A 16,109-nucleotide genomic window follows, 5' to 3' on the forward strand; every position below is an offset into this window, starting at 1 on the left:
TATAGCTGTCAAAGTCTAGAGTATTTTAAGACATGATTGTAGCCATTTTCCTGTGGTTGTCCTCTGTGTTCTTTGTTATGTGCTTGTTGGGAATATACATGGCTCTAATATATTGTTTACCAAGGTTTCTTTTGAAATAGTAATTCCCATTTTTATGCTTAAAACTGTAGAAAAATGAATGAAAATATGTGTACTTCTCATTTTGCTATTTAAAGGCATTCAGATCATTAACAAGAAGAAACTGTTTTTGTTTTAAGTGAAGAAAATACAGTAAGAGTAAACATTTTATTATTTGGAAAAGGTATCCATTTTTCCCTCAATTTAATCTGACCCAATTTTATATGGGCCAGAATTTATCTTTTATTTTAGCTGTCCCATCATGCAAGGTGGGCTTCATTTTTAAGATCATACCTTATTGTCATCACTAATGAATACTAACAAAAATTTAAAGTAGTAGGGGAGTTCATTAAAATGTTAAGAGTTTGTTAATTACAAGATCTTCATATTGTGCTTCTGACTTGTGACATAGGTTTATGTGTCTGCTTTTGCCATTCTGCCGTCTTATGAATGTTTAGAACTTACATTTTTAGGAGAGTCTTAGGAATGAAGTTGTTCATTGAGATAGAAACCACGGATCCTTAATACTGGAGTCAGAGTTTGTGATTTGTATCATTATCCTGTGGCTTCTCTGAAAATCAGATCCTTTGGGTTCAGTCTGACCATTCATATGAATCAGTGAGAGCAAACTCTCTGGACTCTGAGGTGAAGCAGGCTCTGTGGGGCCTTCTGTTTGCTTATGCCACAATCTTTCAACTTATGTACTTTCCATCCCTGGATCTTAAAATCAACGTGTAGTAAGCCTTTATTCATTAGCTAGTGAAATCCTAGAAAACTTCTCTTTCATTCGTCTAGCCTTTTCTGACATGCAAACATTGTTAACTAAAGTCAGAAGCTAGAAACATGTACCGGTTAAGGAACAGGTGATTGGCAAGGCAGCACTGGTGTGTCTGAAGGGTGATATAGCATGTGGTGCTGGGATGGATCAGGTAGTCCAGAAGTACACTCACCACGAGGAAAGGGTTATCTTAGCTCACGTGGGTTGCTTAGATTTCCAGAAAAAGCTTCCCTTTGGGCCTGATTCTCTCCTGGGTCCTGGGAGATGAGCTCTGAACCCTGGGAATATTCTACCTGGTAAGTATTTCTGTGTGCATGAGGGTTGAGGGCACAGGTACCAGTTGGATCACAGTTTATGCAAACAATGTGGTTTGTGGTGAGCATTGATTTTGCTCTGGGGACTGGAGTCTAATTAGCTGAGGTCATTTAAGTAGGTGTTGCATACCTGATTGACCCCTAATAACAGTCTGGACGATAATGATTGAGCCAACTTTTCTGATAAAAACCACTTTGCCCATGTTGTCCTGAGTCACTGTGGAGAAGCACAGCCTTGCAGCTCCACTGGGAGAGGACACCGGGAGTGTCTACTGGTTTCTCTGCACTTTGTCACATTTTCTTTTCTTTGCTGATTCCACCTGTCTTTCTCCCTTAAAAATCATAACTGAGGGAAGGGAAAGAAGGAGAGAGGGAAGGAAGCTTAACTATAACATCTTTTCTGAGCTTATGTTTTTAAATTTATTTTTATTATTTTATATTGATAGTTTATAATTTTTTTTGTATTGATGGGATCCAAAGTGATGTTGTGGTAGTTTTCATGGTAACTGCTTAAGACTGGCAAGATTTAGTTAATAACATTACAATGAGCACGATTCATTAGTTTTGACGACTGTGCTATCATATACTGAGTGAGATGGTAAGAGGGACGGACTGGGAGAAGGGAACTGTGTATTCTATTTGCAGCTTTATGGTAAATCTAAAATTATTGCAAAATAAACAGATTTTAAAAAGGAGGTAAAGTGGGTGATTTCCTATGTCGGCATTTGAGGTACTGGCTCTGCTCCCTTGGCCATCTGCTTCTATGGATATTATCTAGTACCTCATTACTTTTAACACTTCTTCATCTTTCAACAAATCATCCTGGGTCTGTCTTCATAATAAACCTAGTGTCTGGTTACTTCCACCATCTCAGTCCCACCTCCCTGGGCTATGGGAGTGCAGCACTGGCTTTGGATTTAGATGTTAGCTTGAATGATAGTCCACTCTTGCTAAAATTAAGACCTTGAGGAGGTGTGTATCCTGGCTCTGACCTTAGTTATTTTGTTTGAAAAATGGGTATAATATCTGACTTGTCTGGCTGTGGGGAATAAATGAAGATGTCTGTAAGGTTCTTCACATAATACGCAGTGCACTCTGTGAAAGGCAGCCTTTAGTTATTAATTTTAGCAGTTACCTCATTCCTGATGCTTTGTATATTTTCTATCCTAATATTTATGCAGTACTAAAACCACAAGAACAAATCATGCTGTCCTCTTTATTGTCCATTTCTCAGTGTTGTTGATAGATATTAATGCTGCCCGGAGCCTCTTCTAACCTATAACACCTACTGTTTTGTATCTCAGATTTTCTTCCATGTAAGCTTTTAATTCCATGTAAGCTTAAAATTTTCTCAACCCTACTTTTAATAATGGTTCTTAAATGCTTTAGCCTGCCTTCTAGCCCACCACCCACCAGAGGTAGTGGAGAAGAAAGGTTATTAGGATTCGTGGGAAGTGGACCTGTTTAGAAATTGTTCTTTGGAGCAACTCCCATCTGCATTGCCAGCAGTTCAGTTCACAGGATTCAGCAGTGGTAGCTCAATCCACTTGCAAATACTTCACAAATAACCAGTAGTCCAGTCCAGTAGTGTTGGGTAGCAAACAGGAATCAGCAGCAGTGGCTTGACCTAGCAGAGACAGCCAGGCCTTGGCCGCGTCGGCATGAGTCAGCAGGAGTGACCAAGACTACCAGGGAAGCCAGAAGAATTTTTCTGTGGTGCTTCTCTCAGTGAAGCAAAAAGGTCAGTGAAGACTCCAGACCAAGAAGCATTGCAAAGCTAACTATGGAAGCTCATCTCTCACAGTCTATTGAGTCCTATTTGTACTCCTTCCAAGTATCATGTGTCCTCCAGGGGTCTTCCCTCAGGACATGAGTCTGTCTTAGCAAAACTCCATGTGAGTCTGTATCAGCTGACATCACCCTGCCAATCGGTCTGAGTCTGTGGAAGCTGCCAGAAGCTTCCAGAACACCACCAGAAGTTTTTGGTGCATTTCCATCTATGGAGTCCTGACAAAGGGACCTCAATAATGCAGTGTTGAGGTGAACCAACACATGCATGTAGTTATTGAGAATCCTTCATCACACAGCCATCCTTTCACGTGCTTACATTAGCAAAACATCCTTTCACCGTGTCCACTTCAGGAAAATGTTCCTTCATGTGTTTGCCCAAGCAAAACAACATCCGACACAACCGACTTTCCAAACGACCCTTACGTTTCCACTTCAATTCTACCCTCAGTAATCATATCCAAAGCTCTATGCTAGGTAGCACGAGGTCACAAAGATGAATAAAACATCACAGTCTCTGCCCTTAAGTCTTCTACAAATTAGTCAACTGCAGAGACAAATCACTGTCTGTGGTATAGTATAGCATGAGCATCTTGTCTACTGTCCTTTTACTGTCTAACTGATGAGTAAACCGTGGCACCCCCATTTCTGCCATTGGGGCGATTGACTACACAGAGATTGATGAGTGGAAGCACCCAGTTAAGCCTCGGTCGTCACTCTCTCTGAGAGACAGAGCTCTTTTGGAGCTAGGTAATTGTCAAGCTGATGAACTCACGAGTAATTTATAGTTGTTTTGCTGAGAAGAGGTCAGAAAGGAAAGCAAATTGCAGCCCTGGTGGTCAGTGTTCCCCCACACTTATTACCAAGTCCCCTGTGTGCCATGTGCTCTCCAGTTGATCTCAAAGCTTGTGGCTAAGTGGCAACCTTTAGTTTTCCAGTGAGGACAGGGATACAGTGAAATGAGGCCATCTACCCAAGACACTTGTAGCATGGGTTTTATTCAGTATCTAGCTGGTTTGCGTCTGACTTTCCTGTATAGATAATGGTATGATACACACGGCGCCGTGTTACTTTCTCCCAGTGTATCTCTGACCACATCTTTTACTCAGAAGCACGCTGTGGTATCATGTATAATTTAAGTACCAGGCTATAAGCATTATAAAGACAGAGAACTTCCATGTTCTGACGTCAAGTGTATCCTTTGTAGCAAGGTCAGAATATTTGTTGGTTGATTACATTCCTGATAAGGTACTCAAGAACATTCTTCCTTCCGACTTCCACATAGTCCTCCTATCTTGTCTTCTCCTATGCATGTAGACAGCTGGTCTACCTCTGCTTTCTAACTGGTCCCACTTTCCACTGTGCTACAAACATCATGACTTCTATTTGGAACTTGAATGATTTATTTGACTTTTGTATGTCTGTGTCTAAGCCCTCCAGTTGTATCATAAAGCCCCCAAAACAAGTATGTACTCTCCATAGCAGACTTTGTTTAAGTGTCTCATCTGAAGTAGGTACATATTTGTAGGATATTTTATATGTTTTAATTATCAATTTTTAAAATGTTTATTTAATTAAATGCTTATTAAGTCCCTATGCTATTTGAAGGGGCAACACTCTAGCATTGCTTCGAAAGTATGCAAAACCACCTGGAAACCATGACTTGCTGCCTCCATACTTCTTGTTTACAACTGAACCTCGAGGTTTGCTGAGGATTGGAAAACTCGGTGCCTCCAATTCCTGGAACTGCTCAAAGTCCTGTGAGAGAGCATCAGCTACCGTTTTATATAAAAAGCTATACGATAAGAATTCATCATGAGAGCTCTGTACAGAGTGCTACCATATGCCTCACTTAGAAATCTGACTCCTAAAATGTGGGCAACAAAATAAAGTGAAATGTGACTCTATCAAACTAAAAGACTTCCTCACAGCAAATAGTCATCAGTGAAGTAAATACAAACTGTAAAATGGGGAAGCATTTGTAAATCATGTATCTGGCAAAGGGTTAATATCCACCATATATAAAGAAGCCCTACATCTCAGTAATACAACCTGAACAAAAAGCAAACTGAGGAAAAACTGGGCTAAAATGACCTGAATAGATATTCCTCAAAAGACGTACATAGTCCCGTGTGGTGGCACTTGGCTGGAATTCCAGTACTTGGGACGCTAAGACAGGAAGATTGTGAGTTTAAGGCCTGTCTCAGCAATATCTCAAGGTGCTATCTCTTCTCCTGTGTTCACTGCAGCATCATTCCTAAAAACCAAGCCATGTGAACCGATGAAGAAAATTCAGTATATACATGCAGTGGAATATTAGTCAACCTTCGCAAGAAATCCTACGTTTGTGTAACAGGAGTGAATGTGGAGGATGCTGTGCTAGGTTAAGAAAGCCAAGTTAGAGCACATGCTATGTGATGGCATTTACATATGGAATCTAAAATAGTCAAACTCCTGGAAGCAGAAAGATGATTGACAGGAGGAGAAAGAGGAATGGGAAAACAAGGAGGTATTTGTCAAAGTGAAAACTTCCAGATTTTGGAAATGACTCAGTCTTGGAGCTGTGTACATAACACAGTGTCTGAATTAGCAACATTGTCTTAGATACTTTAAAAGTTGCTATGGGATCAATCTTACATTCTTATCACATACACAGCAAATGTGGGGGTGGGGAATCTAAGAGCTAACAAATGTATTGAGTATAATAAGTGTAGAAATAGTTTCATGAAAATCATAATAGTTGAGCTTTAAAAGATTTCTTCTTGTACTTCTTAGGCACTTTAAAATAGAGCATGTTAAAAGTTATGTAGTTCTCATTTGAACAATTTATTTACTCTCTTTTTGCTTTCTGTTACTAAAATTTTTGTGTGTATGTGTGAATGTACAGTGTATGAACTCATGTGATAATGGTGCACACAGCTATGTGCATGCAGAGGACAGAGGAGAATGTGGGATATCTTGTTTTCTTACTCTCTGCCTTATTCCCTTGAGACAGCCTCTAACAATCCTGTAGCTGGGTTGGATGGCCAGCAAGCCCCAGCAATTCTCTTGTTCCCTTTCCTGCTATGAAGTGGGGTTACTGGCAAGTGTGTGACCACACCCTGCTTTTATATGGGTTCTAGGGTTTTAAACTCAGGGCATAATGTTGCTCAGCAAGAGCTCTTATCTGCTGAGTCATCTCATACACCTGTCTGTCTGTCTGCCTGCCTGCCTGCCTCCCTCCCTCCTTTCTTCCCTTCCTCTCTCACTCTCTCCCTCCCTTCCTACTTATCTATTTATCTGTCTGTCTGTCCATCTGTCCATCCATCTGTCTGTCCGTCTGTCAATCCATCCATCTATCCATCTATCCATCTATCATCTATCTATCCATCTATCCATCTATCATCTATCTATCCATCTATCATCCATCTATCCATCTATCCATCTATCATCTATCATCTATCATCTATCTATCCATCTATCCATCTATCATCTATCTATCCATCTATCATCCATCTATCCATCTATCCATCTATCATCATCTATCCATCCATCCATCTATCCATCTATCCATCTATCATCTATCTATCCATCTATCCATCTATCATCTATCTATCCATCTATCATCCATCTATCCATCTATCCATCTATCATCTATCATCTATCTATCCATCTATCCATCTATCTATCCATCTATCCATCTATCCATCTATCCATCTATCATCCATCTATCCATCTATCCATCTATCCATCTATCATCTATCTATCCATTTATCCATCTATCCATCTATCATCCATCTATCCATCTATCATCTATCATCTATCTATCCATCTATCATCCATCTATCTATCTATCATCTATCTATCCATCTATCATCCATCTATCCATCTATCCATCTATCATCCATCTATCCATCTATCATCCATCTATCCATCTATCCATCTATCATCTATCCATCTATCCATCTATCATCTATCCATCTATCCATCTCTCCATCTATCCATCTATCCATCTATCATCTATCATCTATCATCTATCTATCCATCTATCCATCTATCATCCATCTATCATCTATCTATCCATCTATCATCCATCTATCCATCTATCCATCTATCATCTATCATCCATCTATCCATCTATCCATCTATCCATCTATCATCCATCTATCCATCTATCCATCTATCATCTATCATCTATCATCTATCTATCCATCTATCCATCTATCATCTATCTATCATCTATCTATCCATCTATCATCCATCTATCCGTCTATCATCCATCTATCCATCTATCCATCTCTCCATCTATCCGTCTATCATCCATCTATCCGTCTATCCGTCTATCATCCATCTATCCATCTATCCATCTCTCCATCTGTCTTTGTTGCTGGGGGTCTGCCATGTGTGCAGGTTCCTGTGGCGGTCAGAAGAGGATGTTAGATCATCTGGAGCTGGTGTCACAGGGAAGATACTCTGCCCCAGTTCTGGGAACTGAACTCAGGTCCCCCTGGAAGAACAAGTGCTCTTAACCTCTGAACCATCTCTCCACTCTTCTTCCTTTCTGTTTTTGAGGCAGGGTTTCACTGTGTAGCCCAGGTTGGCCTAGAACTACTATGTATGTCAAGCTGTCTTCAGCTTTGTGGCAGTCTTGCTGCCCCTGCCACCTGAGGTCTGGGACTAGAGTCATGAACTGTGTATTTTCTTTAAAAAGATCCTCTGGCTCGATTTATTTTTAAATGGCAGTAGAGTAGTATGGGCTGTTTCCAGCTTTAGTTATTTGAATGGTGGATTAAAGTTTCCTAAGCTTAGAGAATGTATTAATGAATTTTATTCAGTATTAAAGTATTTTATGACTCATATTAATATTTTTTAAAAAACAGCTTGTAAGTAATAGTTATGAATGATTTGAAGCATTTGGGACCAGTGTCATTTTTGAAGGCTGTAGTAAGGTTCTCTTTCTATTAAGACTGAGTAAGGTTGCCATTTGTAATAACTCAGTGTGGTTATTTAAAAGTAAATATTTAGCATTTATGTTTATGGAGTACTCTGCGATTTTTAATTAGCCCGAACGAGTGTTTATCTCTGCAAATGTCTGGCAAGTGCCTGTGTAGCATCTGTTCTGTACTTGTTGTTAATAGACTCATGACTTGATCCTCACTTTGTCCTTTCTCTCTTGTGCACTTTCCAACTTGTATCAGGAAAGCTGATCCTATTCTCATGTTGGGCTGATTTGTCCAAAGACCACCTTACTGCTGTTACTTGATCAGTAGTTCACACAGGAGCTGATGATTTAATTCTGGGGTGCCAGAAAAGTTTTTAAGCTTCTGGTAATATTCTCGTTCTTGGTCAAAATCTGTTGGACATTACTTTCTTTCCTAGGACATGTCTAAGGGCATGTGACCACTAAGTCCTGGCTGACATTAGTGAAAAGTCTTATTTCTGATTTTGCATTTATATTTTAAAAAGAAAAAATTTAAAGAATTATCTATCTATCTATCTGTCTGTCTGTCTGTCTATCTATCTATCTATCTATCTATCTATCTATCTATCTATCTATCTATCTATCTATCTATCTATCTGTTTTATTTGTGTGAGTGTGTATATGTGTGTGTATATGCTGGTGCCCATAGGGCCTGAAGGGGACATTGCATCTCTTAGAGATGGGATTTCAGGCATTTGTGATCTGCCTGATGTGGGTGCTGGAATCTGAACTCTGGCCCTCTTGATAGAGGAGTAAGTGCTCTAGCCTCTGAGCCGTTTCTCCAGCCCCTATATTTATGTTAACCTGTATTTTCTTGTGGTTAAGTTCTTGGGATTGAAACTGTGGTCTATAGACTGGCAGAAGCATCCCCTGTGCCTGTTAGAATTTCAGGCCTTCCCTTTGTCCTACTAAATCAGAGAGTCTCTGGATGATTCCATGTGCATAAAAGCTTCAGAGGCGTTGTTTAAGTCCCCTCAGCTTGGACTTTACTTACTTGCAGCTGGAAACATCCTGTTCTAGTGTCATTTTGGTTGCTGTGATAAAATGCTGTGACCAAAAGCAACACAAGGGAGTAGAGGGCACTTGGCTTGTATTCTAGGTTATAACTGTTTTTGGAGGGAAGCCAAGGCAAGGAACTCAAGCAGCTAATCAGAGCACATACATAGTCCAGAGCAAGGAGAATGCATACATCCTTGCTACCCGCTGGCCTGCCTATGCTCAGCTAGCTTTCTCACTCTCGTATGGTTCAAGCCCAGCTTGGGAAATGGTGCTGCCCACATCAGACTGGGTCTTTTTGTATCGATGGACAATCCAGGCAGTCCACCAAAGGCGTGCTGCTGGCCAACCTGATTTACACAGCTCCTCCGTTGAGGCTCTGAGATGACTGTAGGTTGTGGAAAGTTGACAGTTAAAAACGAACTGGGCACAGTGGCACAAGCCTTCAATTCCAGCATTGGATGTAGATTTAAGCAGATCTCTGTGAGTTCAAGGCTGGCCTGTGGTGGTCTACATAGCAAGTTCCAGGATAGCTAGGGCTACCTAGAGAGACTATCTCAAAAAAGAAAAGAAAGAAAAAGCAACTAGTCATCATAGTCCTGGCATTCTAGACCTCCTTCCTCTGAGGAGGTGCTGCCCTTCCTGTGTATGCCATGTAGAAGCAGGAAGGTGCTATTTCTACTGTAATAGAAACATCATTTATTAGATCATTGTATAAACATACTTTTATTGTACTCTGAATGGTATATGGCTTTAAATTTTTTAATAGTTATTTTTGGTTGAAACATAAAACTATAGTCTTTATAACTGTGGTCAAGGGACTTTAATGTTGTTTTTGGCAGGTTGGGCTATGCACATAGCTCCACAGGTGACAGGTCAGCTTAGAGTCACATTTCCCCCCTCTAAGGATTGCTCCTTTCTGTTGTCTCCCAGCCCTGTTCTTCTTTCAGCTTGACAGGGTTCTGAACTGCACTTCTCCTGTAGAATCGTGGATCTCTAGGGACTGACCCTGGTGGCTAGAGAAGCTGTTGACTTGGGCATCTCTGTATCAGTCCTCTGCTGTATCTTTGTCCACGGAGACAAAGGGCAAACTGTACTTAAAAGTTTTCTTACTTGTCTATCCATCTAACAATCTTGACGGGACTAGGTATTGGAGTGTTGAGTTCACAGATTAGACTATTAGGCTGTAATTAATAGATGGCAAACTGTGTGTTGTTGCAGTGAGAATTCACTAAGGTCTACCTTCACTAGGCAATACTGTAAAGAATGTGTGACACTGCCCATAGATTTTTATTCTGTAATATTCTGGTTTAGCTGCGTGCTAGGCTTTATGGTGGAGGCTGTAAGAAATGAAGCTGTACTGTCCATTTGAGATGTGATAAAATTGAGGCTAGGGAGGTGAATAACACAGAATATTCAGGTCTGGAAGCTAAAACTCCATGTCCCCAGCTCGTCAGCTCCTCCGGTCTACAAGGCAGATGGGCGTTCTGAAGTTTCTGAGGGCGCCTTTGCTGTTGTTTGAGTTGTGTATTGGTGCTTTTTTTCTTACAATACTGCTTTCATATATTTTAAAAAAAGGTATCAAGCAATCTGGTTGTTTATATTTTGATGTCCGGAGACACTGCACCCCCTGCCTCTCAAGAACCAAATGAAAAATTGGCATTGCTAATAATAAAGCTTAAATATAGAAATAAAAGTGATAATTTGGAAAACTCACAGTGAAAAACATTTCTGATAAGCCTGATAATAATTGACCTATAAACATTAGGAAGCCCTACATAACTAATCTTTCACATGATTGGCGTGTGGTCTATAAAACATACTGGTAAAGATCTTTTTGGAGTACAAGGTAGATTTTAACAAAGCAGAACAAAGGAAGTTCATTTCCCTGCAGTTTGTATGGCAAACACTAAAACTTAGCGTTTGTTACGGGCTGGTATATTTTCAAGTGAACGTTTCTCCAGTTATGTGAAAACACCATTAAAACGCGTTTTCCAACTGTAGATAAAGTTGTATCATCTTCAGAGATACCAGGCAAAGCACGACCACGTGACAGACTTCAGACTTAAACATGAAGCACAGTGAGTTGTTTTCTGTTATGATTTGCAGACATTTCTATTAAAAATGTATTTTGTGGCCTGAAGAAATGGCTCAGTGGTTAAGAGTGTTGGCTGCTCTTCCCGAGAGCCTGAGTTCAGTTCCCAGCACCTACATCCAGAGCAGCCAGTGGAGAATAATCACCTGTAAGTCCAGCTCCAGGGACCTGATCCCTTCTGGCCTCCAAGCACGTTTGTACACAGACACAGATAAACACATACACACTAATAAAGGTGAAGAAACAACTTTGCATTGCATGTATTATTGTCCAGTGAGGTTTAAAGGAGAGTCATAAAATAAATAAACTATGTATAAATAATAAAGATCCCAGGCTGGGCATAGCACACATGCCTTGTTGTTCTCTGGGGAGGTGGAGACAGGAGGATCTGAAATTCAAGGATGTTTGAAGCTATAAAGGAAGTCTGGGACCAGGCTGGAATATATAAGACTTTGTCTTAAAAAAAAAAACCCACATAGATACGTAATCGAAATTTTCTTTGTTTCAAATATGCTAAATGCCAGTGTGTAGTTCATATGTCTGGAAGTTCCTTGTGGACCTTAGTAATTTTGACAAGTATAAAGTAGTCAGTCTTTGTGTGTGAAGAACAATTTCAATGTTTATCAGCCAGAGCTTTTCAGTTGCTTTTAAGAACATCAATAAAGTGGTCCTAACATACTTTCTCCAAATTGTCTGTTTTAAAGATTTATTTTTATTTTCCATGTGTGGGTATTTTGTAGGCATGTATGTATATCTGTGCACCATAAGTGTGCATATTACCTGAGGAGGGGTCAGATCCCCAGGAAATGGACCCTTGCGGGCCACATTTAGATTTGGGGAAGAACAGCCAGTGCTTTTAACTGCCGAGCCATCTCTCTGGTCAGCAAATTGTGTCTTATATTGGTCTGAATACACCCTTTGTAATAATCACTTGAGACTCATTCAGTAATGCACTACTCATCCAACAGACGGAAATCCTTATCCTCTCTGTACTTGTAGTCTAATGCTGTGTTGTCTAAAACAGCCACAGGTAGCTCTCCACCCAAAATTAAACACATTAAATAAAACTGAAAACTCTTTTCTCACTGGCTACATTTCAGGTGTTTGTCACTTGCAGTTGGTAGCTGTTATGTTAGACAACATAGAAAACATGCCGACAGTGTGAAAAATCCCCCTTTTTATAACAATATTCTATTATGTGCATGTTTCATATTTAGAATTGTGCTCCATCCTCAAGACACTTCATTATGTACAGATTCCCAAATTACAAAAAAAAATGCTGAAATTTAAAAACAATTTGATTTCAAGTAGTGAAATAACTAAGTTGTTTTTAAAATTCTACTTTTAGAGCCAGTTTTTGTTCCGTTTAGGAGGCAGTGATATTCAGGACCCCAGATCTGTGCTTGTGCTCCTTAATTCTAGGTCCTTTAGTGGACAGGGCACTCAGGGAAAGCGTTACGTGTGAACTTACACGCACATTCATGTCTGTACCTTTTCCTGTTTCTGCTGCTGCTTCTGCAGTTGTGCCCTAATGCTGACATGCCCAGCTCCGATCTGGTATCCCAGGTTCCTTCTGTCCATCCCCTCCCCATGTCTGAGGTCCCCTCCCTGGGACTGAGAGACACACTCTTGTTGTTCAAAGTATATTTACTTAGTTTGTCGGTCTTAGACTATACAGAAAATAGTTTCAGGATTGCTAATTCATTCCTCCGGAGAAGGCTTGACTGCTTAGACTTTGCACTTTGTTTGGAGATAAAGCAAACAGTTTTGACCCAAGGGACTGTATTTCAAAGACTGTGGTTCACAAGTCGCTTGGGTTGCTTCTCCCAGAGGGACCATCACACGTTTGAAAGTTGCTTGGGTTGCCTGTCCCAGAGCGACCGTCACACGTTTGAAATGCTGTGCTACTAGCATCCCATGTTAGGATTGCCTTCCCACTTTTAAGTATGTATTTATTTTAACATAATCTAAAAGTCAGAGCTGTGCAACGGGACGCATATGCCCTCCTCCCCTCCTGCCTATCATGTCCTCCCTGCCCTACGCCCTTAAGGTTTTGGGTCTTCTTTTCTATGCTTTTGCTCAAGGCCAAGTCCATGCAGACTTTGTTTTTTTCTTAGTTCTTATAAAGTCAGCACACTGTAGATGTCTTTTTAAGCTATTGTTGAGATAGCATCCACCTTTGTGTAAGTACCACCTCAGTTTCATTTTAGAATGCTTCCCACTCCAGACAGGATCCCTCCCGGTACCCCTCAGTAGTTAGCCATTTTCCATCCCCCCTCTCCCTACCAATTCGTCTCTATAGCATTGTCTTTTCTGAGTATTTCCTATACGAGGAATCGTATGGTATATAGGTGTTCTGTACTTTGGTTTACTTGCTTAACTGCAAATAACTGTACCAACTCATAGTTATCTTCCCCCAGATATACTCTTCTAATCAATCAAATGACGAGCCAGTTTGCACTTTTTATTACATACTATATAGAAATATTCTGTCCTCAGTTTTTAATGTGTATGCTAGATAGTTCACATCTTATAATTATATTGTGAAATCTGATAAAAATCTTATTAAAACACACAAATGCTCAATACAAATCATGTTACCAAAAGAAAAACAACATTTAATAGATGACTGAGGTGCCATCTATGTTTTCTGTTACATATGTACATGGGCTGGCGGGATGACTCTGCAAGCAAAGGGTCTTGCTTTTTTTTTTTTTTTTTTTTTTTGTTCTTTTTTTTTTCGGAGCTGGGGACCGAACCCAGGGCCTTGCACTTCCTAGGCAAGCGCTCTACCACTGAGCTAAATCCCCAACCCCGGGTCTTGCTTTTAAACCCTGCAGCCTGCATCTGATCCCTGGAACCCATACAGTGGAAGGACAGAAGCAGCTTCTGAAAGTTGTCCTGTAAACCTCCCCACACCCTACCCCTGCTGACTTGTCACATAATGGAAGTCCTGTACAGATTGGGACTAGAGGTGGTGCACATTCCTGTACACATGCACACATGAATAAACATAAATAAATGTAAAACATTTAAATATATACAGCATTTACTGCCATATAAATGCTTGCTAAAAAGCTGAATTACATAGTTTGCAAGCCATGATTTTCTTAGCAACACTTTTCTTTTTTACATTTTGGTTGTGTGGGTGAGGTGTGTGTGGTCTATGTATGGTGTGTGTGGTGTCTTTGTGGTCCAAGTGTGTTGTGTGTGTAGTCTGCGTGTGTTGTATGTATGTATGTATGTATGTATGTATGTATGTATGTAGTATTTATGCTGTCATATGAGTGGTGTTTGGGAAGTATGTGATACATATCTGTAGTGTGTGTGCTGTGGTGTATTGTGTATGTGTGGTGTATGCAGTGTATGTGGGATACCTGTATGGTGTATTGTGTATACGTGTATTGTGTTGTATGGTGTGTGTGTGTGTGTGTGTGATATGTGGGATGTATGTATGGTGTGTGGTATATGTGTATAGTATTTGTGCTGTGGTGTATGTGCTGAGGTGTCTATAGGGTATGTTGTTTGAGGAGTACAAAGTATCTGGGTATAGTGTGTGGTGTATATGATGTGTGTGGTGTTGTGTGTGATGTGGTTTGTTGTATGTGTGTAGTGTGTATGCTGTGGTATTTTGTGTGTGTGGTGTATAAGGTATGAATTGAAACTCAGGTCCTCATGTGGACAGGCACTCTTACCTACCAAGCCATGGCCACAGCCTCATTCCCCCTTTTAGACCTGAAAATCTTTTGTTAGGACCCCACACCCTTCTCTTTTCCTTTTTATATTTTTTGAGACAGGGTCTAATGGAACCCAAGCTGTCCTCAAACTTACTTTTTATTTAAGTCTCCTGAATTTTAACTCCCGATTCTCCTGCCTCTGTCTCCTAAGTTTTAATTGTTTTCTATCAGTGTCAATATTATAGCTTTATAGCATACACTGCAATGATAACATTTAAAAAACACAAACACAGACATAAGACTTCTCAATTTTCTAGATTATCAGCAAATAAAAAGTAATATTCACTTAGATTTTTGAGGGGAAAAAATACAATGCTCTGTTTAAATAAGAAATCCCCAGGAATACTAGATTTCCCAAATTTTTACAGAATAAAAATTTCTTTCTCTCATAAAGCTCTTTCTAAAATTGAGGAGCTTCCCTGGCTCTTCAGCTTTTCTCTCTGCCCCTGCAGGTTAGCCCTGTCCATGGCCAGCCGGCTCTCCTCTGTGCCCCACCCTGTCCGTGGCCAGCCGGCTTTGCCCTGCGCTCCACCCCAGGTAGCCAGGTCTGCTTTGGGATTCCCAAGTATGTTTGGCTATCCTTTCAGATCTATAATAAAACCCTTCCCCCACCACATAGGGGTCAGATCAGTGGTCTCACTATGCCCCCACTTACACTTCCTTACACAGGCAATTTTTATGCTTTTTGTATAAAACTAGTACCATTTTAAAACATCTTTCCTTTGGATTTTAAATTTTCTTTGATTTTTGCCTGTGATGGTGTGCCTTTATAAACATTTATTTTATTTTTATTTTTGTATATGTGTACACATACATGTGAGTGCAGGTGCCTGTGGAAGCCAGGGGCACTGCTTCATCTGGAGTTGTGAGTTGCCAGATTTGGGTTCTAGGCAGAAAGTTCAGGTTCTCCTTAGGAGCAACACATACTCTTAACCCCTGAGCCGTCTTTGCAGCCCCAGGGTGTTTTTTTTTAACCTGTGTTGTATTTGTAAGCAGTTTCTGTTAGTCCTTTGACTGCTGGCTTTCCTCTATGCATAAATTTTTCTTTTTCTTTAAAAAATTATTGTGGGTGTGTGCATGTGTGTATGCATTGTGTATGCATTGTATATGCATGTGTGAGTATGTGTGCATGCATGTATGCATGTGTGTGTGCATGTGTGGTGCATGTGTATGTGCATGTGTGTGTGTGATGTTGCAGGGGTGGAGAAGTGGCATGCCATGGCACATATATGGATGTCAGAGGAGAACTTGTTGAGTCAGCTTTTGTCTTTCACCTTTTGTCTGGGGATTTAAATGGTTTGTTAGGTGGACATCATCGAGTAGC

The 16,109-nt window shown here is 40.3% G+C and overlaps 1 protein-coding gene across 12 annotated transcripts in view; it reads left to right on the forward strand.

Annotated features, from left to right (window-relative positions):
- Rad51b (RAD51 paralog B) overlaps positions 1–16,109 on the forward strand; it is a 544,534-nt gene that overhangs the window by 44,185 nt on the left and 484,240 nt on the right. The window lies entirely within an intron of this gene.

The sequence above is a fragment of the Rattus norvegicus genome, chromosome 6 (genome assembly GCF_036323735.1).
Source record: "Rattus norvegicus strain BN/NHsdMcwi chromosome 6, GRCr8, whole genome shotgun sequence".
Taxonomy (NCBI): Eukaryota; Metazoa; Chordata; class Mammalia; order Rodentia; family Muridae; genus Rattus; species Rattus norvegicus.